Source organism: Silene latifolia, chromosome X (genome assembly GCF_048544455.1).
Source record: "Silene latifolia isolate original U9 population chromosome X, ASM4854445v1, whole genome shotgun sequence".
NCBI lineage: Eukaryota > Viridiplantae > Streptophyta > Magnoliopsida > Caryophyllales > Caryophyllaceae > Silene > Silene latifolia.
The window spans coordinates 37,326,482-37,345,254 of NC_133537.1; the positions used below are offsets into that span (position 1 = coordinate 37,326,482).

General features: G+C 34.6%; 1 pseudogene; it reads left to right on the forward strand.

Moving 5' to 3' along the window:
- Nucleotides 1-18,441: 18,441 nt before the first annotated feature.
- LOC141624269 (small nucleolar RNA R71) lies at nucleotides 18,442-18,541 on the forward strand (annotated as a pseudogene).
- The last annotated feature ends 232 nt before the right edge of the window (nucleotides 18,542-18,773 follow it).

Genomic DNA, 18,773 nt, shown 5'->3' on the forward strand with positions numbered 1-18,773 from the left:
CAACAACAACAACAACAACAACAACAACAACAACAACAACAACAACAACAACAACAACAACAACAACAACAACAACAACAACAACAACAAACAACAACAACAACAACAACAACAACAACAACAACAACAACAACAACAACAACAACAACAACAACAACAACAACAACAACAACAACAACAACAACAACAACAACAACAACAACAACAACAACAACAACAACAACAACAACAACAACAACAACAACAACAACAACAACAACAACAACAACAACAACAACAACAACAACAACAACAACAACAACAACAACAACAACAACAACAACAACAACAACAACAAATCGTCCAATAAGAATGTTACAGAATCAAAATCATCGTTCGCAAATAGAGGTTGCTTCAAGTGTGGAGAATCCGATCACATGATCAAGGATTGTCCATCATGGGAGAAGATCATGGACAAGGCAAAACACGAGAAGACAAAGAAGCAGTTCAAACAAGTAATGATGGCTTCGTGCTGGAGAGATCTTGACTCAAAAGATGACGAGGGATCTGAAGATGACGTAGTAGCCAACCTTTGTCTCAGCAGCGTTAGTCTTGACCTAATCTCCGACAGTGACGATGAAAGTGTTGGAATATGTATCCTCCGACAATAATGCGATCACAACTATCGATCTTGATGATCACATGTTTAAATCTCGTTTTAAGAATACATGTGGGATGTAATATTTTACAATCAACTGGTCCACACATATCGGTAATGATTGGCTGACTAGAGTTTGACGTTACTGTCATGCGACGGTGGTGATCAGTTGATCCCCTTAGGTCATACCTAAAGGGTAACACTCTTAATTGATTATTTAATTGATCGTATGACGATACGGGTTAATTAAATTGCTTAAAATTGACGGACGATTTTGTGAGTATTATTGACGTGTCTTATTGTAATTCGATTAAATAAAGATACGGTCTAAGTAATCAAATTGTTTTATTACTTAGATAAAATTATTGTTTACGAAACAATTGAAACTGAATGAATAATTTATTATAAATACAAGACGTTGTGATTTATAATGTGATAAACCGTTTTGGTACAAGTAATTACGAATTACTAGTCGATTTTGTAAATGACATATTTTATGAGTATGTTGTTTTTTTAATATGTTAAAAATACATTACATTGTGACATGTCATGTAACATGTGACATGTGACAATTGACAAATGACAAAATATAAAATGGACCTCACATTTTATAAGTGTCGAAATGGAGGGAGTATTAGGTTAAAATTGTGTTGATTATTTTTAAGTGGAAAACATGATGATTGCAACCTAATATAGCCATGCACACCTATGATTTCTTGGGTAGAAAAACTTGTCCATGCATTGGCTCTCCTCCTCTCTCCCCACCGGTTTTCAAAGGCAATTATAGAGGGTTTTTCTCTCTAATTATTCATTCACAATTTTAACTATTTTTCTAGTGTAAGAAAATAGAAATTCTCTCTATAATTTATGAAAGCTTAGAGAAATAAAATCTCTCAACATTCATCCTCTCTTGGCCGAAATTACATGAGAACATACAAATATTTTGGGTCAATTTTAGTAAGATTAATATTGTTCTAGTACTAATAATATTAGTCTTTTAAGAGGTTATCTTGGGTGTTCACTTTTGGGAGGGATTCTTCTTTGGATCCTTTGTTCATACATATAAGGAAAGCTCAAGAACAAGTGAGAAGGAGAACTCACTTGTGCTCAAAAACCGAAACTCCCATAGTAAGAAAGACGATTTCTTCTCTACTTCTATTTTTGTTTGCATGCATGAGATCTAGTTTTAATTTTATGACTAAATTAAAATGTCACATATATGAATATTTAAGTAATGGAATTATTGTATTCTAACAAGCGGTATCATGAGCCTTAGGTTGTTTCCATGCAAATCGGTTTATAGTTTTTCCGAGTTATATGATTAACATACAAAACTAATTAATTTGGTTTTATGAAGATAAACCTTAAAATAAATCTATACAATACTATTAAAAGGGGAACTTAAAATGCCACGTAGTAAATGTCACCTTACACTACCAAAAAGCCACGTCACTTACTACACATGACATGGCAAATTTTAATATGACATGGCGAGTTAATGTGATATAAATCATCAACTTATTATTATATGACATTAATTTAAATATATTTTTTTTCCAAAATTTATATATCCCTTTCAAATTTACATCAAAATTTCATAATTTATAATTAAAATTTACACCAAAGTTTACATCATTATTTCTAATTTTAAAAGTAAAAAAGAAAAAAAAAGAAATATTAAATGCAAATAGCATAACAAATATTAAACTTTGGACTTTTAAGTTTGTAGATAAATTAAACAACAATTAAAATCAAAATTCATATTAAATTTTAAATTTCGACGTTTATTGTTAGAATATTTTAAGCAATAAATAAATATCACATAATTCTAATTTACTCCGTTTATTAAAAAAATAAATAGTTTGTAAATATTAAGAGTAAATAATAACATATTTAACATTACACACGGTGCCTTTTGTCAACAAAAAAATAAAAAATAAAATAAAAATTAAAGCAAACCTTTAACATTTCATTTCTCCTTGCTCCATATTTATGTTTATATTAAATTTGCTAATAATGAAAAAGAATACTCAAAAGTCCTAAAACCTTACTACATAATTATTATATATATTAAATTTGATGATAATAATAAAATGACACCGAAAAGTCATAACATGCATCCTAAATTGGATATAAATGTTCGATGTAAGACAACATTTGTGAGCCAAATTTCACGCCAATATTTTTTTGCCCTCATCGCCAACAAAATCGTAGTTGTATATGTAAATAGTCTTTTTTAAATCTTATCATTATATCAACATCAAGGTAAGTGTATTAAGGTAAGGTAAATGTATTAAGGTTTTAAATTAATAATTTAATAATTTATTTTTAAGTTCCATTGGTTATGAAATGCTCATCACTTTTTAAAACTTTCTTATGTAGGAACTATCAAGATTTGTGGTAGGTAAATCTATTAAGGTTTGGTAAATGTATTAAGGTTCTAAATTAATAATTCATTTATTTGTTTTTAAGTTCAATTGGTTGCTCATCACTTTTTAAAACTTTCTTATGTAGGAACTATCAAGATTTGTGGTATTGTGCTATTCGAAGGTAAATAAATATACTTACATCTTTATGACTCAATGCCCTTTTTCTATTATTATTTAAAGAAAAACTTAAATTAATAACGATAAGATTAATATCACGTAAATCAAATTTCACCATTTTATTTCTTATTAATTACTCGGTGGATTTTGTCCTTTTTTTTCCCTAGAGATGGTTCATTGGAGAAAAAATACTATATGGAGAAAGAAAATATTAGAGTTGCTTAAACAACTACTCCCTTCATTCCACTCAATACTATATTATAAACTAACTACAAGATTGACTATAAGTTTTTGACGGAAGACAACATTTGTGAGACAACATTTAAGTAAATATTTTTGTACCGCTATCGCGAAAAGAATTGTATATGTCACTAACTTTTTTTTTATCATTGTATCAGCACCAAGGTAAATGTATTAAGGTTTTAAATTAAGAATTCATTTATTTATTTTATTTTCCATTGGTTATGAAGTACATCACATTTTTAAACCTCGCATATTTGTTGTTTATTTCTTATTTAGGGATATTGAGATTTGTGGTGTTGTGATATTCAAAGGTAAATATACTTACATCTTTAGACTCAATGTCATCTTTCTTCCATTATTTAAGAGAAACTTAAATTAATAACAAAAATTAATGACTAAGTGATTTTTTTTTATGTAGGGATGGTTTATTGAAGAAAGAAGACTAAGAAGGGAAATATTAGAATTACTTAAACAAATACTCTATTCATTCGATTCAATACTATATTATAAACTAACTATAAGATTGACAACATGAATGTAAATGACTAATTGTTTTTAGGTTCATAAAAAAAATTAGTATTTCAACAACTTTCAAATGTATGCTTTATTTTGATATGTGTTGTTTTTTTAATCATCATTTTTCCTTAGAAAAATAACACTCATAGAATGAAATTGAATTTGCGAGGATCTCAATCTTATTGACATGGATAATAGGTAGCATAAATAATGGAGTGAAAAGCCCAAAAATTATCATTTAAGAAAGGAGTTAGATGTTAAATTAGTGGGGTGAATTAATTATCAATTATTAATAACTATAAAGATGAGAGGAATCTAAAAAGTTTATTTACATCTACATTATTCTTTTGTACACGTTAAATTTAATTTTCATTTTCTTTAATTTATACACATGAGACACATGCCTATTCAAAATGGCTTTTGATAGAAAACATGATTGAGTGGAATGCTTAGTTTACCTATTTTGAAGTATACGGTTGAATCCCGAAGGTGGAAAATTTGGAGAAATGTCAAAGCACATTTTTGCTTAATATTGTTTAATGGATGAAGTATAGGGACTTAATGATCCAATTATTACGAGTTGTTCCTTTCAAATTCTTAGTTCCGCAATTTATTATAGTACTAGCTACAATATTATGGGTGCTGTGAAATGTTAGTTTTTGTCACAATAATTCTAATCGTGTGTTTTATATTAATTTTGGATTTGTTGATAAAATTTAAAAATCTAATTAGTGAGGGTGTTGCATGTTTGGCAATCTTTGTTTGATGATATTATGGTTTCATGTAATGTGATTATGCGAATACCTGTATTATTAATTGATTTTAATCAGCTTCCATTGAGTTACTTCAGTTTTCGATTATGCGAATACATGTATTATTAATTGATTTTAATCAGCTTTCATTTGCGCATATTTGACCTATCACAAATCACGTAAAATGATTTGAGTAACACCACTTACCATTTAAAACCCTCATAAAAGAACGTCAAATAATGGCATGGTTTTGATAAAAGTATTTACTATATAACACTTTAGTTTCTGATTTTACATAAAACTATTGTACAAAAAAACTAATTTGTCTTGATTTTATAGAAGTCTTAAAACATGAAACCATATTGTAGAATGTTATGATTTGATTCACTAAAAATATCATAGTAAAAACAAAAGATCCCGTGAATTTCACGGGTCACAAAACTAGTTTTCATGGTAAAAGTTTCTGGTCCTAAGTAATTTTTAGGACATTTTAGTTTGTTTATGGATTTTATTGTTCATTTTTTATAATAATGACATTAAAATGTGATTTTTATGATAAAAATGTCATTTTTGGACTAAAAATAGCTAAACTTCGATTTTTTCAGTGGGTTTTGGATATGTTTTGACATATATTATCTAATGATGGCCTGCAAACTTTCATAATAAAATGAGTTGTTATGCTCGAAATATGGATTTTTCAAGTTAAAATCGTATTTAAATGAGTAAATAGGTAAATATGAGTTATATTTCGAATCTGGTCATAGAAATTTAGTATGTTGTCACATGCAATTTTACAAGATGTGTGTAAAATATTTAGCTATAATGAAGTCTTTATGCATGATTTATGAATTTTTGATGAAAACTCACATAAATAGTGACTAAAATTAGTAATAATGCTAAAACATACTTCATGACTAAAGGAAAACGTCAAATGTTAAATTTTATCATATATTTCAGATCTAAAAATGAAAAGTTGGTAAAAATAATTTTTCTTATATTTTTATGGTCATAATTGTTAAAATCGATAAACCGCAACATTGTTTTTCTCGATAAATTTTCGAAATTTTTAACCTAATTTTTGAATATTATGAGTGTCATGGTATTTTTCCAGAATGTTCATGAGTTTAAATTTCAAAATTTGAAATTATTTGAAACTTTTATGATTTAATTTGAAGTTTATGGCATAATTTTGTTTTTTTAGGTCCATTTATGAACAATATTAAGAAATCTAGGTTAATTATTGTCAATATGTTAGTGGAGACTAATTTTGAGTCCTAAATTGGTTAGGGTAATTAACTTGTACATAAATATGAATTTATGTAATTTATGTAATTATTATGATTTTAAAAGGTTAAATCACGCAAATCCGTAAAAACCGATTAATATACGATATTGGCTCCTTAAAGGCGATTTAGCATAAAATTGGACATGTTCATACATATTATAATGCTGCATTTTATTTATGATTGTCATATTTTAATTTTATGTAATTTTTGAATTATGTAATTTTACTTAGTATGGCCTTAGTTTTAATTTGTATTACCCGAAATGCATGGGAATATCGATTTGGTTGTAATTTATTGTGATCTCGTATCACCGTTTTGTAATTTAATAGATTTTTTTTTAATTACAAATGTATAATAGGAAATTATGTAATTTATTATGTAATTTATTTATTCCGGAGTTCCTTGAAGACGGTGCCACTCTAGAAGGCGATCCATCAAAGAAAATGTTGCCCTGAAATGCGTGCCAAGACCGAAGTTCAAGGGACCAAAGGAGTTGGTTTCCGAAGTTGTAATAGTTTATTAGATTTACTATTTTAGGAAGGTCATACTAGGATTTTATTTATATGTTGCATGCATCGCTAAATCGCCATAACTAAAACATGCATTATCATTAAATCGAGTTTAATTGACCATGTCAATTACAATTATCGTAGTTCACCGCTTTAGTTCACTTAAACGTGATAGATAATAAATTGATATGACCTCTCGCTAAAATAAACAATTGAGACTTAGCCTTACCAAAAAGTAGAAACCATGAAAACCTATTTCGTGAGGGAGTGCACTCGGCCTTACCGGGGTACAAGCCTTGCTACGTAGGGGAAGTGGGTGATAAATGTCTACCCACCGAATTTATAAAGATGAGGGTTGTATTCGGCTTAACCGATGCCCAAGTTGATGTAAATTTGGATCATGGACACATTTATTCGAAATTTGGGTTAAACTCAACGAAATTATTCTCGACGGTTTCCGGATGTGTTTTGGGCTAGAGATAAATATTAATGTAAATTTATCGACCAAGAGTTCTAAAAGTAGAATCGATTAAAGAGTTAATCCACCGAGTTATATTTATAAGGGTTGTATTCGGCTTTACCGATGCCTAAGTTAATATGAACTTGGGTCTTGGAATCATTTATCATAGTTGGGTAGAGGTCACTAGATAAATGCAATAAAACTAGTTTAAATTAAAACTTTACGAGTGTTATTATTGTTTTGAAAACGACAAATGTTTTGTTCCTTCTATTTTCGTTTTGTAGACCACTTTTATTTCTCATAACAAATGGCCGCACCAAACACCAATACACTGCACCTCTCACTAATGTTTCATGGCTCCGATCCTTCATGGATCGTTGTAAACTTGAAAAGAATGGGTCAAATTTCTCCGATTGGGATGCCCAAGTCAAATTAGCCGCCCAAGGTGACGACAAGCTTCGTTACCTCACCGAGGCCTCTTCACCCGAACCTAATGCTTGCTCAAGTGCCGCCACTAGGGAAGCATATGAGGCTTACCACAAAGAGTCCGCCGCTATGAAAAATGTGTTGATTTTTGCAATGGAGGCGGATCTTCAAAGGAGAGCCTTTAAAATGGGCACCGCTTATGAAATCTATTCCAAACTTGTGACAATGTTTTCGCAAGCTCCGAGGATCGTCCAATATGAGGCGGCCTCGGCATTCTTTGATCTTGATTTTAAGGAGGGCCAAAAGGTTAGCCCTCACGTGCTCAAATTGTTGGAGCTAGTCGAGACATTGAAACTTCAAAAGGTTGAAATCCCCAAAGAGCTCATTGTAGATAGGATTCTACACTCCTTATCCAAAGTCAAAGCGTATGTTCAATTCCGGGTGAATTTTAACATGCAAGACAAGGACGTATCTCTTGAAGAGTTGCACAAGTTACTTGTGCAAGCCGAAAGAGACATGGGGTTAAATGCTAACCCACCTAAGGATGTGCTTAATATAAGCACCAAGAGCAAGGGGAAGTTCAAGAAGAATGGGAAAAAGGGTAAGAGGCAAGCTCCCATGTCCACCAAGGCTAAGACTTTTGAAGCTAGCACTTCCAAGACCAAGAAGGGTCCTCTTGATAAATGCCATTATTGTAATGGTGTTGGACATTGGAAAAGGAATTGTTCTAAGTACCTTAGTGACATCAAAGCTGGAAAGATCACTCAAGTAGGTAAATGACTATCCTTTCTTTTATGTTTCTAATTCAACTATGGTATTTTGATACAGAGTTGTGATAATGTATCCCCTTTTTATTGTAAATTGGGGCCTCCTCCAAGCAAAGACAAAGGAAAGGAAAAGAAAGCTTGAGAAATCATCAAGGAGCTAGGAGTAGCTACCAATGAAGCTTGGCTTTTTATTATTGTCTTATTTTAAGTTGTGTTCGGATTTTTAGAACTATTTTGATTTCCGTGTTCGACATGGAAATGGTTGATCCTTTCTAAAAAATGGTTGTATTTTGGATTATGGTGGCTTGGTTTACAACCCAAGTCACCCCTTTTATCGTATTTCCTTGTTCTAAAAATTCGTCTTTATATGCTTGCTCATAAAAACATATGATCATCTACTTAAATTGATCCAATAGACAACTATAATGATGGGATTCATTATATGTCCACAAGCTTAAGGTTTGTGTATGATCAATTATAAAGTGATGTTGAGTTGATGAACTCTCCTAAAGAAATGTCAATTACCAAGTACACTCATCAAATTTAAAATCTATTAGTCAATGTATGAGATAGTCCTCCCTCTACTTCGAAATCATCACTTGTGTCTCATAAACTATCTTTGAATATTTAGTGTATTTATTCTAAAGATAGAGTGGGAGAAAAATGAAGACACAAAGAATACAAAGAATAATTTGTATGCTTGAGTATATGAGATCTACGAAAGAAAGAATGATTTGTATACCTAAATAGATAGTATACATAAATATATGAGATCTACATGACAAAAGAGACCAAGTGAAGTAATCAAAAGAATATGTTCTCAAGATAACTACACGAGGAGACCAAAAGAAAGTTTTGAAAGAAGATGACTTAAGAAAAGTCTTAACAAGAGTTTTGGCTAGTTTATGAACAACATATGACCAAGAGTTTTAATATTGATATTTACTTAAGAGCCTAAATGAAACAAAGTTGCATCCTTGAATATAAATGACATTTATGATTAAAAGTTGCAAAGGAAGATATGTCGATATCTACAAAAGCTAAGTTAATTGTTAACCACGCTAGTGTCATTACTTAACCTCATTATGAAAATAAAAATGGTTAAACCTCCTTCCGGAAAAGGGTATTTTGAGAAGGACGTGTATAAAATGGGATTTCACATTTTAAATCATGACATCGCTACGCATCATTATAAAATGAATGAGTTAGAGATTAAAATCTCTTTCCATAAGTTTAAGACTGAAACCTTTTCAAAATAGGTATTTTGAAAGGATATGTTGGGAACATATATGGTTTTAATCTTAATAACTTGGCAAAGCAAAATGTATTTCAATTATTGAAATGTTTCGATTGAGTAGTCAATTACGAAACATGTGGAATTGAGTGGGAGTTTGAAATTATCATGTGAAGACATGAAATTTAGTGGGAGCAATCATCTTGTAGAATTTATAACTCATTACTCATTGAGAATGACGAGCTAGAACTATCTTTCACAAGAAGTATTTAAGTTTTCAATTCTGGATGAAAATGGACTATGATGAATCCAATCACATCATGGGATGTTGGATAGGTATTGAGATATACACGTCAAATCAACGAGAAACGTAGGTTATTCATGCCAATGAAAATGGAATTACCATAAGCAGTCATGGTCATTCATTGAACCTAAGAATGGTTGATCACATGATTATAGATTACTAATGTTTCCGCCATTAGAATAATCATGCACATGTCCAATAATGAATCATATGCTTAAGAGCATGATGAGTCATTGGTAAGCCATAGAAGAATCGTCATGAATTCTCGAGGAGAACTAATGAGCTATTCTAGTGTTTGACAGAACACTCTCTTATGTGACAAGAAGTTGCACATATTGAAATTCGAAAACGCGTAAGGATTGATGAAGATCCTAAGCTAATTAAGCTTAAAGAGAAATAAGAAGTTGGAAGGATACTAAGTTATAGTAAGAGGTTAATCAAAACTAGTATTTTCTAATATGCTAGGACTTATGAGAAGTGCTAAGCTAATCATCTTGACAATTGTTGCAAGACCCTACAAAACGTATATGGTCGAGCCCTCTTGAGAGGTTTAGTTTTCGGTACTTGTCGTTAGGAGCACCTAGACCAAAACTATATTTATAACTCCACAAACAACTCTACTATTAGTAAAGAGGCAAGTAAAGGTCGGATCCCAAGGGACGGGTATTGAAGTGAGATTTTCAATTGCAAGTAGCGGTGTCTAGGGGTGTCACAATTTGGGGTTGGAATAGAATATCACTAAACTAAATAGCAATGAAAGTAAACAAGCAAGATTAAAAAGGGATGTAAACAATTGATAAAAGGCACTAGGGTGTCATGGGGTCATAGGGGATTCATTGGAATTGATCATACAAACATATTCTCAAATTATAAGCAAGCAATTATTGTTGTGATGGATTGAGTTGGTTTATATCTTACAATCCTAGGAAAGTTTGGGTCCCGGAGCCGAATCGATTAGATTGTACAACACCTACAAGTCGACTTAATCTTCCCTACTCAACTATATGCATGGTCTAATGAGACTCGATTTGGTTTATGTCTTACAAGTCTCATTGAAAAGGTAGGTGATGGGTAAAAAATGTAAGGATTCATAGGCTCGCATTTCATCAAACATAACATGTGCATAAGTTGAGATCACAACAAGCAAGCAAATAAACTATAAAAACATATTAAATTAAGCATGAATCATCCCCCATGTTGGTTTCCCCTAATTACCCATTAACCCTAGCCAAGGAAACTACTCACTCATTATCATGTTGAACATGCTAGCAAGGTTGTCAATCATACCAACAAAGTAAAACATGATGAATAAACGAAGATGATTAACAATAATTAAAAAGGGATTAAGATAATTATACCTACTAATGATTCCAATAATAAAGCAAAGAATAATAGAAGTACTTAATGATTGATTGGAAGTTTGTCAATCTCCCAATAATAACCCAAATAATCTTCAATTACCCAAAATGAAAGATGAACCAAAGAAAGATTAAGGAAATGAGATTTGTATTAAGACTTGATTAAAAGTTGATTACAAGATTAAAGAGAGATTAGAATGATATAAACTACACTAAAGATTGATAAAAAGAACTTGATTATCTAATTACACTAATGGGGTATTTATAGTGGGGATTAGGTACACAAATTAGGGTTTACTAAGGGCTTAGATGACGATTAAGTCCTTGAGGAATCGCTCCTCTCAGAAATATATGTGAGTCTCTTTTTTGCTAGTCTTTCCGAGATATGCGCATCCTTCATAGAACAAGAAGAAAACGGAATAGCTGTAACACAATCCGAGCGTCCGGGGCACGTGACGAGCGGATTGTCTGGCTTTTGGACGAGCGGATTGTTGGGCTGGACGGGCGGATTGTGGGTCTTTTGGACGAGCGTCCCTCTGAGGAAGACGCTCGGATTCCTGGTCTTGGACGGGCGTCCAGAGGGCAATCCGCTCGGATTCTGAGTCAGCTTCCTCCTTTCTTCTTCTCTTCCTTCTTCTTCATGCAATCCTTGAGGATTTCGTCGGGGATGCAAGGATCTTTTCTCATCATTTCCCATCTACTACAATATGTACAAAGACCTTCTAGTCTTGTCTTCCCTTTGATGCTTGGTCATTGAATTCAATCAATTTAGCTCTATTTTGCCATGAAAATGCAAGGTTTGCACTCCTTTCCTACCAAGGGATCAAAACCTCAAAGAATATGCAAAACAAAGGACTAAAGACAATAAATTACCTAAATATGCACTAAAAAGCATGGGAATAAGGCTCATTCGGGGACTAAATATGCTCAAATAATGGTCACATCAAATATCCCCAAACCGAACCTTTGCTCGTCCCGAGTAAAGAGGTGACAAAAACTAGGACCGTTATTTAAACTAACCTAATAGCATAGCCGATATGAGACAATTAGCGGGTCTCACTCCGCCCTTTCAACTCACAACAAGACAACCATGAGGTAGGATGCCTTCTTGCAAGGCAAGGTGGGTCTTGCCAAAATGGCAACACATCCAAGCATTAAAGCACATAAAATCAAGTAATGGATGCATCTACAAAAGAATAGCCACTTTCCTCATCTAAGTGGCGGAAATTATGTACAAGGGAAGCAATTCAAGGGTACACACTCCTTCATAGATGCAATTTCTTCAAACTACTATGCCTAGAAGGATACCAATAAATCACCTCCAAGTTGTGTCAAGCTAGGATACCTTTGTCCTCAATTGTTAAATATTTTTTGTCAAGAATAGACTCCCTATGGTGTTAGAAACACTGGAGGATCGCGGAATTCCCCTTCTTGCCTAGACAAGAAGAAGGGTATTCCCCTCTCTACCATGCACAAAATTGGATACAATGGATAAAGGGATCGATAGTATTTGAGTTTCATTTGGGAGTTTGCTTTTGTTGTTGTTTTCTCCCCCCAATTTCTTGTGGCATATAACATTTGAGAACATTTTCTTGCCATTTCTTTTGACTTTTGGCAATTTAACACTTGACAACTTTCAACTTTTTGCATTTTCTTTTGAACATTTTCAAAGTCACCCCATATGTAGTGAGGGTGCCTTATATTTGAAGCATAGGAGTTTTCATTTTTGTTACTCCTCTTTTCTTTTGATGCATTTTGCAAACTTTCTTTCACTTTTCATTTCACTTCTTAAACTCAAATCAATTTCTTTTTGTGCCCATTCCCTTTGATGACAAAAATATAGTAGAACACAGATGAATGATGGTTGCATGGTTTCAAGGGTCACCTTGGAATAAACGGTAGCCAAGGAGTTATCACACCACAAGGTACTCTTGACTAGGCATTAATCCATGGGTCAAAGGATACTAGCATGACACATCCTAGGGTGTTTTACAAGTATTCTAACAAGCAAAGTCTTAAGAAGAAAAAGCATCTATTAGGGCCTATATACACTTGTCAAACTTCCCAAGTAGACGGTTTCACAAAAAAAATTCTAACATGCAACTACGTGTCATGATGCAACTAACATATATACATCCTAATGCATATGATTCTACTAACTAATATACCAAATAATCTAAATACAAGTCCTAAATTCACATCGTTTATACCACATCAATCAAAATAAAGCCACATAGTCATTAACATAAAGAGAAAAAAGGAGATTGGAAAGATCATACCATGCGTTCTTCAATATCCTCATGTCTAAGATGTGGCATAGTCGATCAATGTGAATAAGGATTGACAAACATAATATATACAAACAATATATACAAGACTACACTACAAAGGAAATGAACTTGTTTTTGGATTTTTCAATTTTTCAATTTTTTCAATTTTTTCGAAATTTTCGATTTTTTTGGATTTTTGAATAAAAGCTAAGTTAGAATTTCCCATCCCCATACTAATATGGGCATTGTCCTCAATGGCCAATATGATAGGAAATTATGCAAGTATGATGCATGATTTTTATACTAAATGCAAGTTATACTAAGCTACACTACATGATGCATGGGTTTTTGTTTATGACGGAGAGCGTAATTTCGATTACCTCCCGTTGCGTATGCATGTACTTCAACCGAGATAGACATTATTTCTAATGTCTTAAATTCCGGGGTAGTTCATGCACACGAAATGCAATGCATGAAACTATATATTGTCATTTTGGATTTTTCAAGTGGGAACAATAAAAAGAACACCTCAATGGGGCCAAGGTGTTAGTTCTCGTGTTGCTAGGACTCTCCAAACTATGATCAAGATAAAATAAAGAAAACAAAGAAAGAAGTAGACAAACCTCAAGAGGGTAGGAGCCTCCAAAGTTTGCTAATCCTCCACCATATCATCATTGTCATCATTTTCCTCCATGGAAGTGGAATCATCTCAACTCTCATCTTCACTTCCTTGATCTTTTCCACTTTCCTCATCATCTTCATTAGCCTCTTCTTCTTCATCTACCTTTTCATCAACACCCTCATCATCAACAACCTCGTCATCGACATTCTCATCTTCACCCGGTCTTTCACCCCTAGATGTGGTTGGAAATAAAACTTCCCTATCCGCACAACTAGGCAAAGGACATGATGGATCAAGTAGTCTTTGCCTAGCTAAATGAAGGAGGGGTGGATATTGGGCCAAGTATGCATCTACTCGATCATTATAAGCTTGTTTGTGCATCTCTCTCATGAGTAGAGTCATGTAATCATTGCCCACTTCAACATCTTTGGGTTTGAACTCTTGATATTTGAATGGGTAGGGTGGTGTGACAATGGAGGAGGAGAGCTCTTCAATCTCGCCCCTTTATTGATGGGTGATGTACTCGGCGCCCTTGGAGAGTGGAAGAAGGTAGTTTGTTCGGTGGGCACTCAATCGGCATATCTTGGAAGGCAAAGTGAAAGATCTAGCATAATTGGTTAGCCACCCATAGTTGGTGTCAAGAGAATTATGCTTGACCCACTTATACTTGTTAATCATGGCATCCATGTCAATGAGATGACCCCCTTTGATCGCCACATAGGTGTTATCCTTGTTGAAATTTGCGTCAAAGTGCTTGGCCAAGAGAGTAACTAGACCTCCATTTACAATATGAGCGGTGCCTTCCTTACCACAATCAACATTAAGCCATCTTTCCATCAAAAGCCTTAGAGCATTGTAGGGCTTAGTGAATTCCCTTCCTACATTTAAGGCGGACTCAAGTAGAACACAATCGAGCTTGATAAAGTGATTAGTGCCTTTTCTTGCTATTATAGTATTCCCGATGACCTTGTGCCACACTCTAATGCCCGGATGGTGGACTAATAGAGCGCGACAACCATGAAAGCTCACAAATTTCTTCCCGGAAATTGCCTCCCAAAGAGGAGCGGGGTCATACTTTTCGGGCATCTTGTGATAATATGGTGCATCACTAAGGCCTAATATCTTACCCAAAACATCAAAGGTGGTGCGCCTCCGGATAGTTGGATAATTGAGCAATTTTCGGAGTTGTTGTTGTTGTTGCTTCCAAGGGAGGATCTTGTTGTTGTTGAACTTCCAAGTTTGCATTAGAGACCACCATAGCCATTGAAGCTTTCTTTGCTTGAAGGCTTTGTTGCCTTTTTGAAAGTGTCTTTGCCTTGAGTGCCTTTGTTGCTCCTTTTGTTCTTGCCATTGTTGATTACACCATGAAAAGATTGAAAATCTTCAATTTCTAATTATACCCAAATCGATTTAGGATGAAAGGATTTGTCTTTGTATTTCAAAAATCGACTCAAAGGTTGAAGATTTTGGTGCTTGAATCAATTAATGTTGCAAAAGGAGTGATTAATTGTTGTTGTAAGGAAGTTTGAATTTGATTTTGTTGAATTTGGTTGAGGAAATTTTGTTTTTGGTGATGGAGAGGATGAGGGTTTTGGGGTTTATGGGTAGTGTTTGAATGAATGAATGAATGAATGAAATGAATGTGGGAAGGTGTATTAAAACACCCGAAAAATTCAAAACAACAGGGGAAGACGAGCGGATTCCTGTTGGGACGCTCGGATTCTGCTCAAATTGGCTTCAGGAAAACTCGCCTAAAGACGAGCGTCTTTCAGTGAAGACGAGCGGGTTCTGCTATTTAGGATGAACGGCTTTCCTCAAAGACGAGCGGATTCTCTTACAGGAACTTTGCTTAATGTGCATTGGCAGAAAGACGAGCGTCTTTCTACAAAGACGAGCGGCCTGTTTCAGACGAGCGTCTTCTCAGCTGGGACGCTCGGATTCTCTTACAGACCAAAAATTTTCATTTTGCAGCTCATTTGGATGGACGGATTCCTCCACAGACGCTCGGATTCCTATAAGACGAGCAGATTACCCTTAAGCCGCTCGGATTCCTCCTGGTCTACCCGGATTCAGGTCCATCTGTGCACTTGCATAACCCGTGTCATTTTCATTCTTCAAATCACGTGTTCTTCATTGTAGGGGCACTACAAAGGCATGAATAACCTAGGCAATTGCTATCCCCACACTAAGTTAAAACACTACACATCAATAAAATCATTAGTCCCTCCCTCACTTCTCTCAAAAATGATGAATATCTTGATCAAGGCACAAAAATCCAAAAATGACAAAAAATGCAATGTAAGAATTAAAATGCAAGTTAGGGAGTTAGAAATATTTACAAATGGTGGTTTGGAGAGGACTCCACCAAACTCTCATCCTTAGTGAGATGTCATGGGGGCATGGCCAAGGTGTTGTTGATGTTACTCAACACCTTGAAGGAGTAGTCAAAAGCTTGTTCATTATCATGATAAAGATCCTCAATAGATCTTTGCACTTGTTGTCTTTCATGTTGGTCTCGATCGATGGCATTACCAATATAGGGATTGAAAATCCCTTCAAACTCATCGTCCCAAAGACCGCAAACTTCGTCTACTTGATCATTAAAAATCTCTTGAGTTGATAGAGACAACTCTCCTCCTTTCTTGATTTGGCCAATGAGGCCATCCTCTTCACTTGTCATGGGTGAGCTTTTCAAGCTCTCTTTGTTGCTATTAACTTGCTCTTTTGATGGAGCATCATCAACTTTCTTTTTCCATTGGAATTCCGACTTCTTCCTATCATCCTTCCGGCTATACTGATCAACCATAAAACATGGTTTATGCAAACAGGGAGCTCTCATGGTCTTGTCAAGATTGAAAGTTATGCTCTCATCTCCCACCTCTAGAGTGAGCTCTCCATGCTTCACATTTATCACCGCACCCGCGGTGTGCAAGAAAGGTATACCTAGAATGATTGGAATATTGGAGTCTTCTTCCATGTCAACAATGACAAAGTCCACCGGGATAAAAAATTTCCCAATTCTTACGGGAACATCTTCTCATATCCCTAATGGTGTCTACGTCGATCTATCGGCCATTTGCAGTATGATGTTGGTACATTTAAGTTCTCCCATCCCTAACCTTTTACTCACCGAATACGGCATAACACTCACACTAGCCCCTAGATCACATAGGGCTTTGTTGATCGTTGTGTCGCCAATGGTACACGGTATGGAGAAGCTTCCCGGATCTTTAAGTTTCAGAGGTGAACTCCCTTGAAGGATTGTACTACTCACCTTAGTGAAGGCGATAGTCTCAAGCTTCCAGATCGACTTATTTTTCGTAAGGATGTCCTTCATGTACTTTGCATAGGCCGTCACGTGATTGATTAATACCGTGAAAGGAATCGAGACTTCCAAATTCTTCATAATTTCCATAAATTTTCCAAGTTGGTGAACAAATTTGGACTTAGCTTGAAGACTTGGAAAAGGAAGTCTAATCACAATGGGTTCCTTCTCCTTGGCCTTGTCTTCACTTTTCTTTGAAACTTCTTCTTTTGATGGTTCTCCATCCTTGGAGTTTTGCACAACTTCTTCTTTGTCACTAGATTCCACAACTTCATTCTCAACTTGCTTCTTTGGTGCTTCATACCTCGTACCACTCCTCAACTGAATGGAACTAACCATTTCATGTCTCGAGGGATTACTTTGAGGTGGTAATTGCCCCTTTTGTCTTTGAGAACTTGAAGATGCTAGTTGAGTCAATTGGGTTTCCAACATTTTGGTGTGGGCTAGGATGTTGTTGATGGTGATTTCCTTTGCTTGACTATCATTTTGCATTTGAGTGAAAAACTCTTGTTGATTCTTTTGCATTTGGAGGACCGCTTTTTGAACATCAAAAACTTGGTCATTTTGTTGATTGTATGGAGTTTGGTTTTGGTAACCTTGGTTTTGGTTGTAAAAGGGTCTTTGATTTTGGTTTCTCATGGGAGGTGGAGTGTATGTTGGTTGAGGGTTTTGAACATTTTGGCTTTTGTATGAGAGATTTGGGTGGACTTTGGTGTTTTCATTGTAATAATTGGAATAAGGGGTACCACTCTTGTATGCTTGAAAAGCATTCACTTGTTCATTTGTTCCCCTACATTCACTTTGGTCATGTCCCAAAGTTCCACAATTCTCACATATCCCGCTTGGGATTGATGAAGATGTCGTCAAGGCATTAACATGATGCTTTGGTTATTTTGAGGCTTCTTCAAGTCTAGCCATAGCTTTTTCGAACTTCAAATTGATGGTATCAATGTGAGCACTAAGTTGAGCACCCAATTGAGTAATAGAGTCCACTTCATGCTTTCCTCCTCTAGTAGCCTTGTGAGGTCTACTATATTGTGAATTATGGACCGCCATTTTCTCAATCTTGTTCCAAGTTTGGTTATCGTCCACTTCGGTGAACATACCATTTGATCCCATGTTGAGAATGTTTCTTGAGTCTTCATAAAGACCATTCCAAAATTGTTGTACTAAGAACTACTCGCTAAGTCCATGATGAGGACATGAGCGACAAATTCCCTTGAATCGCTCCCAAGCTTCATACAAAGATTCTTCATCTCTTTGCTTAAAGCCTGTAATTTGAGCTTCTAGCATGTTAGTCTTTTCCGGTGGGTAGAACTTTTTGTAGAAAGCTAGAGCCAATTTCTTCCAAGAGTCAATTCCGAGAGTAGCCTTATCAAGGCCTTTCAACCATTGTTTTGCGGTGCCAATTAGAGAAAAAGGAAACAAGACCCATCGAATTTGGTCTTGAGTTACACCGGTTTGAGAAATCGCATCACAATAGTCACAAAAAGTCTCCATGTGAGAGTGAGAGTCTTC